Source organism: Oncorhynchus clarkii, unplaced genomic scaffold (genome assembly GCF_045791955.1).
Source record: "Oncorhynchus clarkii lewisi isolate Uvic-CL-2024 unplaced genomic scaffold, UVic_Ocla_1.0 unplaced_contig_1461_pilon_pilon, whole genome shotgun sequence".
Lineage (NCBI taxonomy): Eukaryota > Metazoa > Chordata > Actinopteri > Salmoniformes > Salmonidae > Oncorhynchus > Oncorhynchus clarkii.
In genome coordinates, this window is record NW_027258572.1 from 1 (window position 1) to 16,146 (window position 16,146).

General features: G+C 41.4%; 1 pseudogene; it reads right to left on the reverse strand.

Annotated features, from left to right (window-relative positions):
- Positions 1 to 5,516: 5,516 nt before the first annotated feature.
- LOC139397367 (zinc finger protein ZFP2-like) lies at positions 5,517 to 15,270 on the reverse strand (annotated as a pseudogene).
- Between the last annotated feature and the right edge of the window lie 876 nt (positions 15,271 to 16,146).

Sequence of the window (16,146 nt, forward strand, 5' to 3'; positions counted from 1 at the left end):
TTAAATTAAAAAAAACATACATATATATATATATATATATATATATATATATATATATATATATATATATATATATATATATATATATATAATTCATAACAGATTTTCTAGGCTAGGAGAGAGCATCTTAGCCAGGTAGTCTAGGACAATAAAACAACTAAAAGCTTGTACTGTATGAGACCGTTCAGGGAACATGAAAGAGGAGGATGGCAATTGGCATTTCTCTACAAGTTGGGTGAGATGGGTTTTTTCCTACCTGTACGTACACACAAAATTAGTACTATGGATAGACGCATCATATTTAGGTTGATCGGACTAAATCATTTTCGGCAGGGTTTGGTTTACAAGTGGGGGGGGGCGTTATTATTATAGATTTTTTTATCCAGTCCTATAAATACTCCAAACAGCCTACTCGACCTCTCAGAGGTGTACGCATGGTCCTAAAGCACACCCTTAACACATTTAGTATTACATTCCAATGATAAAACTAGGGGGGACAAAGATGCAATTTCAGAATGTGGTGGGGACATGTTCACTCCATCCCCAGTGAAAGTTGCGCCCCTGGTTTTTGGTATATTTTAGTTGTCACTGTAGTAGACTAAGCAGAGGTGATTAGAGGATGTTGAAATGAAGCTTGAATAGTGGAGGCAGCGGCTGTTTCCTTTTCGACTTGCGGTAACTCTAAATCAATAGTTGTTTAGTATTAAGAAAACATTCACTTGCTCGACCATTCTGAAGGTCATGCAACTGTTACATGCAACATTTCTTGTGAACTTAACAGGACAGATGTTGCTCTCTAGTTTTATGATGTAACAAAGGTCTGGTTGAATGTATTCTGCCACTGTCTTCTTGTCTCAGCTGAGTCAAGGCATATGAACTAACAGGTTATAACAACACAATTATCACAACATGTAATATGGCTATTTTTCTGGCTTTCTTCCCTGGTCATTTTACCCACACACCGCTACTGCAAGGTGTAGGCTTGGCCTCATTATTTCACCAAGGTAAAGTTGGTTTGTAAAAAGCCATTTAAAGTGGTATAAATCAATAACGAATTAACTGTTTGTCACAGAAACATAAAACTAGATATTATTTATTCTATAAATGTCTAGCACACTTTTACAACCTTTGTTGAGGAAAAATTGCAGTTTTGATTTGATAGAGGGCATGTAGTCTATCGTATCAAAACTGGAATTTATACTCAAAGCAAAGGTTGTAAAATTATGCTAGACATTTAATTAATAAATCATACCTAGTTTATGTGACAAACGGTGAAATAATTATTGATTTTTACCATTTTAAATGGCTTTTGGCGAATGTCTGTTGAATGTCCGAATGTGTGAATATAAAACCAACTTTACCATGGCCTCATTATTTCTCCATGGTTTCTGACTTTAGCTTCTCGTTGGCTTGTATTAAACTGTGTGCGATAGGCTAGTAGGCTACTTTTCTGAAGGACAAAATATGACGTGTTTTTATTACCACCATTGTTTATTTTGTCCAGTTGTTCAAATGGAACGAATGAATATGGAAGATCAAAGATGATGACTAGACCTAGACATGTTATACACCACAGTAGGAATATTGTTAATAAAAGTAAACCGAACTTACCCGATCCATCGTTGAAGCCGTTCTTTCTTCAGCGTTTCTTCAAATAAAAAACGTGACAGTTAATCTGTAGCTAGCCTACACTAGTTACCTTGTTTGTCACAGCATTCAGATAAACAGCTAGACCAGAGCAATCAGGCGTCCTTTAAAATATCACAATTCGACTTAAACTGTGACAAATAAATGTCTGATGTAGGCTAACCTTACTTCAGAAAGATCCTGGATAAGATTTAAATCTATTAAAGTCAATAAAACGTTCAACACCCTATTCACCAAGAATCCTGTTGTCTGTTATCGTCTAGCTCTACCCGAGATCCACTTGAAACAACGTCCTCTGAGAGTCCAGACAGTTTAATTGTCTGAGGCCCAGTAATGGACGCCTATAAAATACCAGACTGATTACAGCAGCGCTATCCGTGCAGCGAACCAGTAACACCTGATGTATGTTAAATCCGATGTCTGCAGTGTCCATGCAGCTTTTACAACAATGCAACCTCCGCAGTAGTCAGTGCATTACAAGCATTTCGCTACAGTAGCAATAAAATATGTATGTGACCAATAACATTTGATTTGATTCATAATTCTTCCGCTTCACGGAGCAGACCAGCGCCGTTGAGAAGGAAGTGGTCTTCTTCTTTAGTGTTAGGGCGGTCCGCAAACAATGACTATAGGTGCACGCCCCCACCTAGTGTATTGGCTGTGTATCAGCCTACTATTCTGTATTATTAATTCATAACACTGTGAAAAACCAACTAACCCTGCACCCATTAAAACCTCATCATTATTCCACAACTTTGGCCCTCTGATTCAACACCAGGCTACCAGCCTGGGAGGACGGGATATTATCCTTCAAAACACCTTGTAACTCTTCTGAAGTAAAATATTGTACACCCAAGTACTTCTCAACAGCTGCCTCTGCAACATCTATCCACTGTGATTTACATTCTATTCCTGCGGTACGGTTGACAACCATGGCCATGAACACCCAAAAAATAAAAAAATACTGAAGCATGTTATTCTTATCACTCTCTATTGACCTCCGCCTAATCACAGGGACCCTCTCAGGATCCTTCACCCTGGACCCATCTTCCTCTACTTCTACTACTTACTTCACTGCCTCATCATACAACACCTTCTGCACTACTGTGATCCTGGTAACCTCAACCTGTCTTTCTCTCACCGGACACATCTGATCTCCAGCACCATGTGTACCCCTACAGTTTATACACACAACTTTTTACATCAATACTACACATTCCTTTCTTTCAGGTCCTCCTGCACATTTCTCACATCATGGATGCTGGAAGGAAGTAATCAAGGAAGGGAATTCGTGTTTATACAGGAAGTACCCCTCCTACACTTACCAATCATGTCAATGTCAAGCTATAAAGAGCTTTAAAGCTCGACAGTTTGTAGTTTTCAAACTCGGAAATTAGTTTCCTTTGGCTCGTTCAGCCATCCCAATAGGAAACATTTATGGGGGAAAATTGGCGTTTTGGAATAAACACAGAAAATAGTTAGCACAGCCTAAGGAGACCTCATACGTTTTGTTCTATGAGATAATAGCAGTCAGTTAATATGACCTTTATGAATTATGAAGCCTTTGTGATGTGCTTTTTTAAATTACTTAAATACGTTAAAATTCACAAGAAGTGACGTTCGCCGATAGATTGTATAACAAAACATATAACATCTAAACCTGTGTTTACAACAGACCTTATTTTCGGCATTCATCCAAAAACACCATTAATTTCCCCATAGGCTTTGTCCAGCGAACCATGGCAAAATTAGTGCCTATAAAAATATGGCATTACTCTTTCTCTCTATAGAGCCCCACCGTGGACGAGACATAATACCCACAAAACCTAGTGGCCAAACAGGGAAATGGTTCAATTGTTTTCCAACATTCATTTTTCCCCCATAGGTGATTTCCAATAAGCTTACCCTGACGAGACATTTCACACCTCTTTCTGCAGCAACCAGTGATCCGGGTCAACAGTATAAACATTACGTCCGTCCCCTCGCCCCGACCTGGGCGCGAACCAGGTCGGTCTGCACACGTCAACAGTCACCCTCGAAGCATCGTTACCCAACGCTCCACAAAAGCCACTATTTCAAGTGACGTCACAGATTGAAACGCCACTAGCGCGCACCACCGCTAATGCACATCTCTTGCTGACACCTATTGTGTAATTTTAAAACTTGCCCATGACAGGTCACAGAATTGTCAATTTAAAGAAATTCAGACAATTTATTCAATACTACATTTAGCTAACATTAGATAGTTAACCCAGAGATGCTTATGTTTAATACTAGATCATTGATTGCAGGATATTAGCTTGTCACTTAGCCTTTTAATAAATTGATAACAGTAAACCTAGATAGTTGTATCTCATAGTACTCCGAGTGGTGACTCAAGACTCGCGTGAAAATAAAAGAGAGCCGCACACTCTAGGAACTCAGATGCAAAAATGTAATTACCGGTGTCTGTAATCATGGCCAAGAGTGGCCTAATATCATTGGTTAATTCTCAAATATTAAAATGGCATACAAAGAACAACATACAAACAACAAATGGATAGCATACGATCATAGATTCATTTTAGACTACACAAGCGTACAAACAATTACAATGGCAAAGTCACAATAATCACAAGAATGGCTTCAGATCAAAGTCTACGTTGAGACCGAAGGGAACAAGGGTCTTTAAGTTAAAGATCCAGGCAGCCTCTCGTTTTAACAAAAAATTATTAAGGTCACCCCCTCTCCTAGGGAGGGTGACATGTTCGATGCCAATATAACGCAGAGACGAAATCGAGTGGCCTGCCTCCAAGAAGTGGGCCGCAACTGGGTAAGTCAAGTTTTTGCACCTAATGGTGCTACGATGCTCTGAGATACTTACTTACTTTTATTTCGCACTTTGTTTTACCCACATAATTTTTACCACAAGGACAAGTTATAAGACAAATAACTGCCTTAGTGGAGCATGTGATAACACCGTTGATTGGGATCTGTTTCCCTGTTTGTGGGTAGCCAGATAACAGATGGCTAATTACATTGATATGCTTTGGAATGTCTAGCCAGCGTATCAGGAAAGCAAGCAAGACTTTAGTTTAGATAAACAAATGTTGTTCGCTAGCTAGCTAGGTCGCTAGCTACCTTACATCAGACATCCTCTACGCTGATGTTGGCTTATTGGATGCTACCAAAAAAATGTAATGGGATGAATAGAAATAGTGATAGCACACAGAAAGCTGCAATTATAGAACCCATTTTCAACTCTTGGGACATTGACCTTAAAAATGTTCACCCCAAGTGAGCCCCCTGACTCATTGACTATAAGGCCTACAGATTAATTCAGGTATTTTTTTTTTATCAATGTGTGCTTGTGTGTGTTAGTGTATGAGCACAGGTGCATAGGTTTGTGTTTGTGGGTTTGCAATTAGTGGAGGGCAGTATGTGCATTAACATAAGTGAAGTAACACATAAAATATTGGTTTAGGTGTTACGATATTCATTTAAAAAGTTGTTTCTCACCTGATAACTTTTTCCACTTAATGTAATAAGTTACGTTATCATATTAAGCAAGAAGATATTACATTTACCGGTTTTATTACATTATAAATCTAAAAGTTAGTACATTAACCGTTGTTACAAGACACAGTACACATAGTTCTTACCTGGACCTCATGGATATTATTATCCAATGTATTATTGATTCGTTTTAGGAATATTTTAATCAATATAGATATATAAAATATACAGTTTAAGTGATAACTTCTTGTTTAGAAGTTTATTGATCAATTGAATACATGAATATACACCTATTTAATAATATCATGAGTATATGAAAATATACAATTATCAACATCACCCCCTCCCCCCACACACACGGGTTCACTGACATTTCCTATGATAACATTTATCCATTTAGATGTGTAATATTACAGAGACACAGGGGAGACCTGATCCTAGATCAGAGCTGCATATTATGCTCTAAAGGTTACCATGGTGATCAGACTAAGGCAACTGTTTAAGAATGGGAGATGGATATGACTGTTCACTAGATGTTTTCTATTGATCCTTTATTTATGGATCTGGAACCGGTGACAGATAGGAGGGAGAGGAAATACGGCACATTTTAGCTTTCTGGTGTTTTCTCATATTCCCTAAATGAGCAAAGCGCTTCCTACATAGACAAACATAGGGTTTCTCTCTAGTGTGTGTTCGCTGGTGTGAAATCAGGCTCCCTGATTGACTGAAGCTCTTTCCACAGTTATCACATCTGTAAGGCTTCTCTCCAGTGTGTGTTCGATGGTGTCGATTCAGGGTGGAAGCTGCAGCAAAGCTCTTCCCACACTGATCACAGCTGTAAGGTTTCTCTCCAGTGTGTGTCAGTTGGTGTGTTGTCAGGTGGACTGACTGATTGAAGCTCTTCCAACACTGATCACAGCTATAAGGCTTCTCTCCTGTGTGTGTTCGCTGGTGTCTAGTTAGTTTTTCTGATACAGCAAAGCTCTTCCCACACTGATAACAGCTATAAGGCTTCTCTCCAGTGTGTGTTCGCTGATGTATAGTTCGTTTTTCTGATACAGCAAAGCTCTTCCCACACTGATCACAGCTATAAGGCTTCTCTCCAGTGTGTGTTCGCTGGTGTGCAGTCAGGGTGGAAGCTAGAGCAAAGCTCTTCCCACATAGACAGACATAGGTTCTCTCTCCAGTGTGTGTTACCTGGTGTCTAGTTAGGGAGGAAGCTACAGCAAAGCTCTTCCCACAGTGATCACAGCTGTAAGGTTTCTCTCCAGTGTGTGTTACCTGGTGTCTAGTCAGGGAGGAAGCTACAGCAAAGCTATTCCCACACTGATCACAGCTATAAGGTTTCTCTCCAGTGTGTGTTCGCTGGTGTGTAGTCAGGTGGACTGACTTATTGAAGCTCTTCCCACACTGATCACAGCTATAAGGCTTCACTCCAGTGTGTATTAGCTGGTGTGTAGTCAGGTGGACTGACTTATTGAAGCTCTTTCCACACTGATCACAACTATAAGGCTTCTCTCCAGTGTGTACTCGCTGGTGTACAGTTAAGGCTCCTGCACTAACAAAGCTTTTCCCACAATCAAGGCAGAGGTAAGGCTTCTCCCCTGTATGAATTCTTACATTAGATTTCAAGGTGTTAGATGCAGCAAAACTCTTCCCACACTGATCACAGTGAATAATGAAGCCACTCTGGTTTGTGAAACTCTTCCCACAGTCAGAGCAGCAGTGGTGAGGTTTCTTCCCTGTACGTCTCTGCTGGTGTTTCTTGAGATGTTCTGATCTGGAGACACTCTTCTCTGTCTCGTCAGCAACAGGATGTTGAGGCTCCCCAGATGATAAGCCCCTCCCACTAAGAGAACAACAGTACGGGGTGTCCCCTGTAAAATAAAGACATTGAATAGTTAGTATTTGTTTATGGACCCATATTTTCAAAACCTATAACTTTTTTTGTTGTTATTTAGCAGGTGCTCTTATAAAGAGCAATTTACAGGAGCAATTAGGGTTAAGTACCTTGCTCAAGGGTTAGTAGCCTAGTGGTTAGAGCGTTGGACTAGTAACCGGAAGGTTGCAAGTTCAAATCCCCACGCTGACATGGTACAAATCTGTCGTTCTGCCCCTGAACAGGCAGTTAACCCACTGTTCCTAGGCCGTCATTGAAAATAAGAGTTTGTTCTTAACTGACTTGCCTAGTTAAATAAAGGTTAAATATAAAAAGGGCACAGACAGATTTTTCACCTTGTCGGCTCAGAGATTCGAACCAGCAACCTTTTGATTAGTGGCCCAACGCTCTTAACCACTAGGCTACCTGCCGCCCTCATCATCAATATACACTCAGTGGAGTGGCCAGTTTATTAGGCACACACCCCTCCATACATGTATACTGTTAATCAATGAATTAACAGAAGTTGCAGAATCAGATTGTAGTCTGTTCCACACACCCCATTGTTCTTACTTGATGAAATCAGATCTCCCTCCTCGTGTCCTTCTCTCACAGTTCCACTCTGCCCTGGTATTTTCCTGCAGTCGACCAGCCGCACAAACACCCTCTTAAGACCCAGCAGTAAGAAGCTACCAGGAGAGTTGTGACCAGGGGATTCCGGCAGGGTGGAGGGGGACGGACTAGCTCTGTCCTAGTGACCACAGGAAGTATTGTACATAGAATATCATTAGACCAAACATTTGATTACTTTAGTCTAAATCTCTGATTGATTGGTGCATCCTAATAATACCTCCTTTCTCCTGAAGTGTGTAATCGTTCACTACTTTCCACAAATGTATAACAATTCTAATGCCCCGTCTTATGTTCAGAAGCTTTGATTGAGCATTCATTGGAGTTGAACACATCTTTCACCCCTGAGTTAATCTTGGTTTACACAGAACTAATGTCTCATGAATTGGTCAACCGCTCAATTTAGTTCTGGGTTCATACGTGATAAGAAGAGAGCTTAAGAGACGCTGGAACAAGGAGCTCCACCCTCTCTTTCAAGATACAGGCCGAATATCCCCTCCCCTTTCCAAAATTCAGAGGACGCCAACACCTGCGAAAACGTGATTTGTCATAATAACCAGAGGAAAAACCAAAACACCTAAACTCCTGCTGCTCATTATTATGTACTTTTTAAAGCCAAATCCATCAATTTGTTTTTACTTTCCCCCGAAATTAAATGAATATCAATTTATACAGTTATCCCCATGTACAATAGAGCCACGTCTTTCTGGTGCCATTTACAGCTTGTTTCTAGCCTAAAGTGTTGCAGAGTTATTCTGATGTTTTTCTGGTGCTAACAAGCATGCAATGAACAATGTGCTGTTTACATCTATATTTGCTCACCCTTCGGACAATCAGATCACGACTCAATCCTACGCATTGTACAGATATTCCAGTAATTCTATACACATACTGTCCATAATGTCTATACATCCTGTGATGGAAAATGTTATCATGTGAAGAGCAGTCTTCAAAATGTTCATATTTTTATAAATAATCCTTGGTTCCTGCCTGTACTTGGTAAAAATATGAAGGGGGGCAACATGACCCCCTCCTCAGGACCATCTGGCAGAACGGCCAGAATATGTTGTATAAGTTATGATAGGAGACTGTGCCAGACATGCCGGAACCAACCCTATGAACTCTGTAACGTGTCTGTAACCAGTCTATAAGAGATCTAACGGGACTGCCCTGAGGGAGATACCTTCAGAACGGTACTTTATGCATCCTAAGTTTGACTTTGACCTCTAGAGCATGCTGATAATAAACAATGATTCCTTTAAGATTGACTTTGAGTGTCCCTGTGTAGGATGTACACGACTATCTCATCACATCTACTACAAGACCAAAAGTATGTGGACACCTGCTCGTCAAACATCTCATTCCAAATGCATGTGGTACCCCCTTTGCTGCTATAACAGCCTCCACTCTTCTGGGAAGGCTTTCCAATAGATGTTGGAACATTGCTGCAGGGACTTCAATTCAGCCATGAGCATTAGTGAGGTCGGGCACTGATGTTAGCCGATTAGGCCTGGCTCGCAGTCGGTGTTGCAATTCATCCCAAAGGTGTTTGATGGGGTTGAGGTCAGGGCTCTGTGCAGGCCAGTCAAGTTCTTCCACAACAATCTTGACAAACTATTGCTGTATGGAACTTGTTTTTTGCAAGGGGGGCATTGTCATGCTGAAACAGGAAAGGGCCTTCTGCAAACTGTTACCACAAAGTTGGAAGCACAGAATGGTCTAGAATGTCATTGTTTGCTGTAGCGTTAAGATTTCCCTTCACTAGAATTAATGGACAGAACCATGACAAACAGCCCCAGACAATAGTTTCTCTTACACCAAACTTTACCGTTGGCACTATGCATTGGGGCAGGTAGCGTTCTCCTGACATCTGCCAAACCAAGATTTGTCCGTCGGCAGCGAGCCTTACACGGAATCCAAACCAGCTGTGTGCGTGCACCATCGTGCGCTATCGTGCATAAATGCATTTTGTCCCCCTACACCAAACGCGATCATGACACACAGGTTAAAATATCAAAACAAACTCTGAACCAATTACATTAATTTGGGGACAGGTAGAAAAGCATTACATGTATGGCAATTTAGCTAGTTAGCTTGCACTTGCTAGCTAATTTGTCCTGGGATATAAACATTGAGTTGTTATTTTACCTGAAATTCACAAGGTCTTCTACTCCGACAATTAATCCACACATAAAACAGCCAACCGAATAATTTCTAGTCATCTCTCCTCCTTCCAGGCTTTTTCATCTTTGAACTTATAAAAAAAATCCCTGATTGGCATCTACACTTTTACCACGACAACCGGCAAAACACTTCAAAACACTTCGTCTTTCAATCACCCACGTGAGTATAACCAATGAGGAAATGTCACGTGGGTACCTGCTTCTATAAACCAATGAGGAGATGGGAGAGGCAGGACTTTCAGCGCGATCTGCGTCAGAAATAGGAATTACTTCTATTTTAGCCCTTGGCAACAACGCAGACGCTCGTGGGCGCGAGCAGTGTGGGGGCAATAATTGAATAACATGGATTTCGACATTTATTTTGCGACGCTCGCGCACACGATGTGTCCGGTCTGGTCAGCATGTTACACCACTCCAGCCGAGACTTGGCATTGCGCAGTGGCGGATTTAGGTATGGGCCACCCAATCATTTTTTTGGAATGATGACACATGCGCGATCGGTTTTCTATCGCTCATTTGCACGTCACGTCAATGATATCATGTCACCGTGTGGGACTGTGGGTCAATTAACCTTGTCGGAGTGGGCGCCCTGATTCTAGGTTGGGAGCTAGGCAGGCTACTGCCTGGGAAGGTCTCCCACTCAGAAGTACGAGATGGAGAAGTGGGACAGGGGTAGGTTGACCTCAGGTCTCCCCACTGGAAGCCCGAGGTAGGGGGAGTGGGGGATTAGTCAAATCAGTCACACTATGAAATGCTACCAAATAAACCACAATTAATTCATAATACTGTTAATATATAGTTTCACAGACATATTGTTGCATTTTTTTCTGGTTTGCGAAATCGTTAAGAATAATATAAAACAGTGTTTAAGTGCAAATTAAGGGGCACTTCTGAAATATTTTGGAGCACCCTCTGGCATTGGCCAGGATGAGGTGCTATCTACCTTCTCAGCCACACAGGCCTCTTCAGAAATTATCTCGGAGCCTCAGGATGAGGAGCCGCCCACCTGCTCAGCCACACAGGTGTCTCCACAAATATTGTCTGAGGATGAAGACCCATTTGCTTCCACTTCTCCCCAGCAGGATTCTTCAGGTGGGTTTGTGTGCACGCACATGTGTGTGCATCCCTGCGTAACAAACAGAATAAATAATCTCCCTTTCGCAAAGTTTTAAGTTTCCATATTGTTGGTAACAATGATGATTTTATTATTACTGGGTATGTATGTGGGATGTTCCACCACTATAAATGCTGTGAATAACATGCGTAAACTAATGCCCATGTGCTCTCCTTTAGAAACGCCTGTAGCAGCATCCCACCAAATTCTGCTGCTGAGGATGAATCACTGTCTACAGACCCTGCTGCTGAGGATGAATCACTGTCTACAGATCCTGCTGGTGAGGATGAATTACTGTCTACAGATCCTGCTGCTGAGGATGAATCACTGTCTACAGATCCTGCTGCTGAGGATGAACCACTGTCTACAGATCCTGCTGCTGAGGATGAATCACTGTCTACAGACCCTGCTGCTGAGGATGAATCACTGTCTACAGACCCTGCTGCTGAGGATGAATCACTGTCTACAGACCCTGCTGCTGAGGATGAACCACTGTCTACAGACCCTGCTGCTGAGGATGAACCACTGTCTACAGATCCTGCTGCTGAGGATGAACCACTGTCTACAGATCCTGCTGCTGAGGATGAATCACTGTCTACAGACCCTGCTGGTGAGGATGAATCACTGTCTACAGACCCTGCTGCTGAGGATGAATCACTGTCTACAGATCCTGCTGCTGAGGATGAATTACTGTCTACAGACCCTGCTGGTGAGGATGAATCACTGTCTACAGATCCTGCTGCTGAGGATGAATCACTGTCTACAGACCCTGCTGACTGACAGAATTCAGACACAGCTTGTTTGCACAGGACCAAGTGAGGTACCACCTAACTTTGTTTCCCCAGGGAATGAGAGTGAAGGAAGATGTTGCCACCACCAGTATTTCAGGAAGACCTTGGTGAGTGGTGAAAAAAATCCCTAGAAGTTGTCTGGTGTATTCTGAAAAAACAACAACAGCCATTTCTGCTGCAAACTCTGTTCTAAGAAGAAAATTAATTTGGGAAACTCAGGACTTGTGACGTTCGTCATAAAGATGAGACCAAGACGCAGCATGAGTAGAGTTCCACGTAATATTTAATAACTGAAACTCAACTAACAAAACAACAAACAATCGAACGAAACGTGAAGCTATACGAATAGGGCAGACAGGCAACTAAACATAGAACAAGATCCCACAAACACCAAAGGGAAATGGCTACCTAAATATGATTCCCCAATCTGAGACAACGATAAACAGCTGCCTCTGATTGGGAACCATATCAGGCCACCATAGACATACCAATCACCTAGACCTACAAAAAACCCTAAACAATACAAAAACTAGTGTACCCACCCTAGTCACGCCCTGACCTAACCAAGATATCTCTGTTTTCTTTATATTTAAGGTCAGGGCGTGACAGTACCCCCCCAAAAAAGTTTGGGACTCCCGGCCGCAAACCTGAACCTATAGGGGAGGGTCCGGGTGGGCATCTACCCTTGGTGGTGGCTCCGGTTCTGGATGCAGCCCCCCCTCTTTACGCTGATCCCTCCGCCTTTGTAGAACCGGACTGTGGACCGGCGCCGGAGACCCCAGACCTCAGAATTCGTCTTACTCTTCCAGTGACCGTAGCTGAAGCAGAGGGGCTTTCAAAGCTGAAAGCTTTGTATGGCTCGCCCAGGGAGCCATACAAGCTCGAACCGCGACTGGCTCAAGGTGATCTTAGGCTTGTGTGCGGCTGCTCAGCTATGAAAACCCATTTCATGAAACTCCTGACGAACAGTTGTGCCGACATTGCGTTCAGAGGCCGTTTGGAACTCGGTAGGGAGTGTTGCAACCGAGGACAGATGATTTTAACGCGTTACGCACTTCAGTACTCGGCGTTCCCGTTCTGTGAGCTTGTGTGGCGTACTCCTCGATTGAGCCATTGTTGCTCCTAGACTTTTCCACTTAATAACAATAACAGCACTTACAGTTGACCGGGGAAGCTCTAGCAGGGCAGATATTTGACAAACTGACTTGTAGGAAAGGTGGTGGTGCCACGTTGAAAGTCACTGAGGTCTTCAGTAAGGCCATTCTACTGCCAATGTTTGTCTATGGAGATTGCATGGCGATGTGCTCATTTTTATACACCTGTCAGCAACAGGTGTGGCTGAAATAGCCAAATCCAATAATTTGAAGGGGTGTCCACATACTTATGAATGTACTGTATTTATACTCTGGACTAATATTTATATATTTCTTAAATCATTTTTTTTTACTTTTAGATGTATGTAACATTATTGTTGTGGATTATTAGATATTACGGCACTGTTGGAACTAGGAACACAAGCATTTCGCTACACCTGCAATAAGATCTGCTAAGTATATGTATGCGACCAATAAAATCTGATTTGATTTGTTTTCTCAGCAAGATTGAGTTGTGTCCTGTCTGACAGTGAAATATGGCTAGTGTTTACCGTAGCTTGGACTATGGAGTAGCTAGCTAGCGTTTACCGTAGCTTGGACTATGGAGTAGCTAGCGTTGCAGAAGACCATTGCATTCTAAGGTATTCTAAGGCAGCAGTGTGGCATTTTAAAAAAACGGATGTACATTTTGCCACAAAACATAGCTACGAGCGGCATTTGGACGTGAACTTGCTATCGTTAGCTAGCTTTTCTGTCGATGTTCAGCTGTTGTCTGCTAGCAAGCTAATGGCTTTAGTTATTAGTGTAACAAACCTTCCATCAACAATTACAGCTAGCTACATTTATTTGCCTTTTCGTTAGATAGCTAGCTACAGAGGCTAACTTTAGCTAATAGCAACTGTATTGTTGCCAAGCATCCAAGTTGCTGACCAGGTTAGATATAACTATAGATAAGTTAGTTAGTTAGATTTGTCTGGAACTTAGTTGGCATTGCCAGAAATGCACAAAAAGTTATTAATGGACAGAAATGTGCATGCGAGAGAGATGCATTATAAATGTAATAAAAACTGTTGCATCTACAAAAGGTAGTCAAACAAACATTTAAGTCCAATGGTCACTTTATGGAAGCTAGTGTAGTTTTAATCCGCTGCAATCATTTTTACCAAATCGGCGCAGAAAATACTGAACACTCACGACTACTATATAATGGAATATAAAACAAAATAATTTGTGTGATGAACATTTTTATCTTAGCAAGGAATCCAAAGACAAACTAAATGTGTGTCCTGTATGACTGACTCATAGACCGTTCAGGGAACATGAAAGATGAGGACGGCATTTCTCTACAAGTTAAGGTGAGTCAACATGTTTTTTTCTACTTGCAATGCACACACAGAAATCAGTAGCATGGATAGACGCATAAATTTATCTAACTAAATCGTTTTTGGCAGGGGTGCAACATTTAGAAGTAGGGGGGACAAAAAATATGCTAATTCAGAATGTAGGGATGTCCCAAGTGAAAGTTGCACCCCTTGTTTCTTTTTAAATCTTTTAGTTGTAGTAATGTAAGCATAGGTGATAAGATGATGTTGAAGTTGAAATTGTGCTTGAATAGTGGAGTCAGGGCCTGTTTTCTTTGCGATTTGCGGTAACTAAATCAATTGTTGTTTAGTAGTCCGAAAACGTTGGAAACATTAACTTGCTTGATCATTCTGTAGGTTGTAACTGTGAACTTAACAGGACAGATGTTGCTCTCCGGTTTTATGATTTTAACAAAGGTGAGGTTGAATGTATTCTGCCACTGTCTTGTCTCGGCTGTGTCAAGGCTTATGAACTAACAGGTTATATAACAAACAACGCAATTATCACAACACAGAGGTTGTAATATGGCTATTTTTCTGGCTTGGCTTGTCTGACGCTTTTACCCACGCACCACTACTGCAAGTTGTAGCTTTGTCCTCATTATTTCTCAAGGATTTTGACTTTACCTGCTCGTTGAGCATCGCCTTGTATCAATTTGTGTGCTTTAGGCTAGTATGCTGCTGAAGGACAAAATATCCCACGTGTTTATTACCACCATTGTTTATTTTGTCCAGCTGTTCAAATGGAACGAATGGACATGGAAGATCAAAGATTATGAAAACTAGGCCTTGACATTTCATACACCATAGAAAACATATTGTTCATAAGTCAACCAAACTTACCCGATCCATCATGGAAGCAACTGTATTCTTTCTTTAACGTTTCTTCAAATATAAACATGACAGTAAGAGTAACGTTACGATACAGTTACTTTGTCACAGCGTTCAGATAAAGAAAAGCTAGAACACACCTTTTTAAATATAAAACTCAATTTAAATTGTGACAAATAAACGTCTCATTTAGACTAATCTTACATTAGAAACATCCTGGAAAAGGATGTGGAAATGTGTTTGGTTTGAAAACTAGATAGAGGATGGTAACAAAGTACTTCCTGTTGATGCTTTTCAGCTTCTTCTGTGGTGTTTAAAAGGTGCCGCCACCAACTGTACATAGTCATCAACACCTCTCTTCAAGTGGGTGAGGCGGTTTAGGGAGTCATTTATTGTTAGGATATAACTGCTGTATTGCCTCAATGATATATAGTATGTTAAATTAATGTCAAAACAAATTGGCATGATCAATATATCATGAATCTATTTCAACTTTAAATTAATTTGTATCACGTCTTTTGTGTCATCCTCAATGATTGCAAATGCATTATGTCCATGTGTGGTTGTATTGTTTTTACATCAAATTAAAATCAAAACAAATCTAAGGTATGTATAGAAACAACAGAAATAGCTTGCAGCCTCCGCCTGGCTGTGGTTTGCTGGAAGGTGGCAGGCTGAATTTGAGATTAGAGAAATTCCTTGCTATCGTCTTTCAAATTAGGTGATGGCTAGATGGCTTTCTAGCGCTTATAGCGGTCCTTAATGGAAGACGCAAAAGCGACCTGCCAAAAGCTTGTAGCAGTCCTGTGAGTGCAGGCTAAGAAACTTCAATCAAATAAGCCATTCGTTTTTGATGACCAAATTCAACTCTCTCATTGACCTCCATACAAAAACTCCTTGCTTGGTGGGCGAAAAAAAACTGACAAACACCACCTGCTGGAGGGAGACAGATTTTCCCTTGAGTTGGGCCTCTCACTTTGCCTCTTCCTCTCTGACAACGTTCTCTTCCAGAGTCCAGCTGTGGTTATTGGCTGAGGCCCAGTAAGAGTAGCCTCGTAAATAACATACTGATTACCGATGAGCGATCCGTGCAGTGAACCAGTAAGGTCCGATTTATGTTC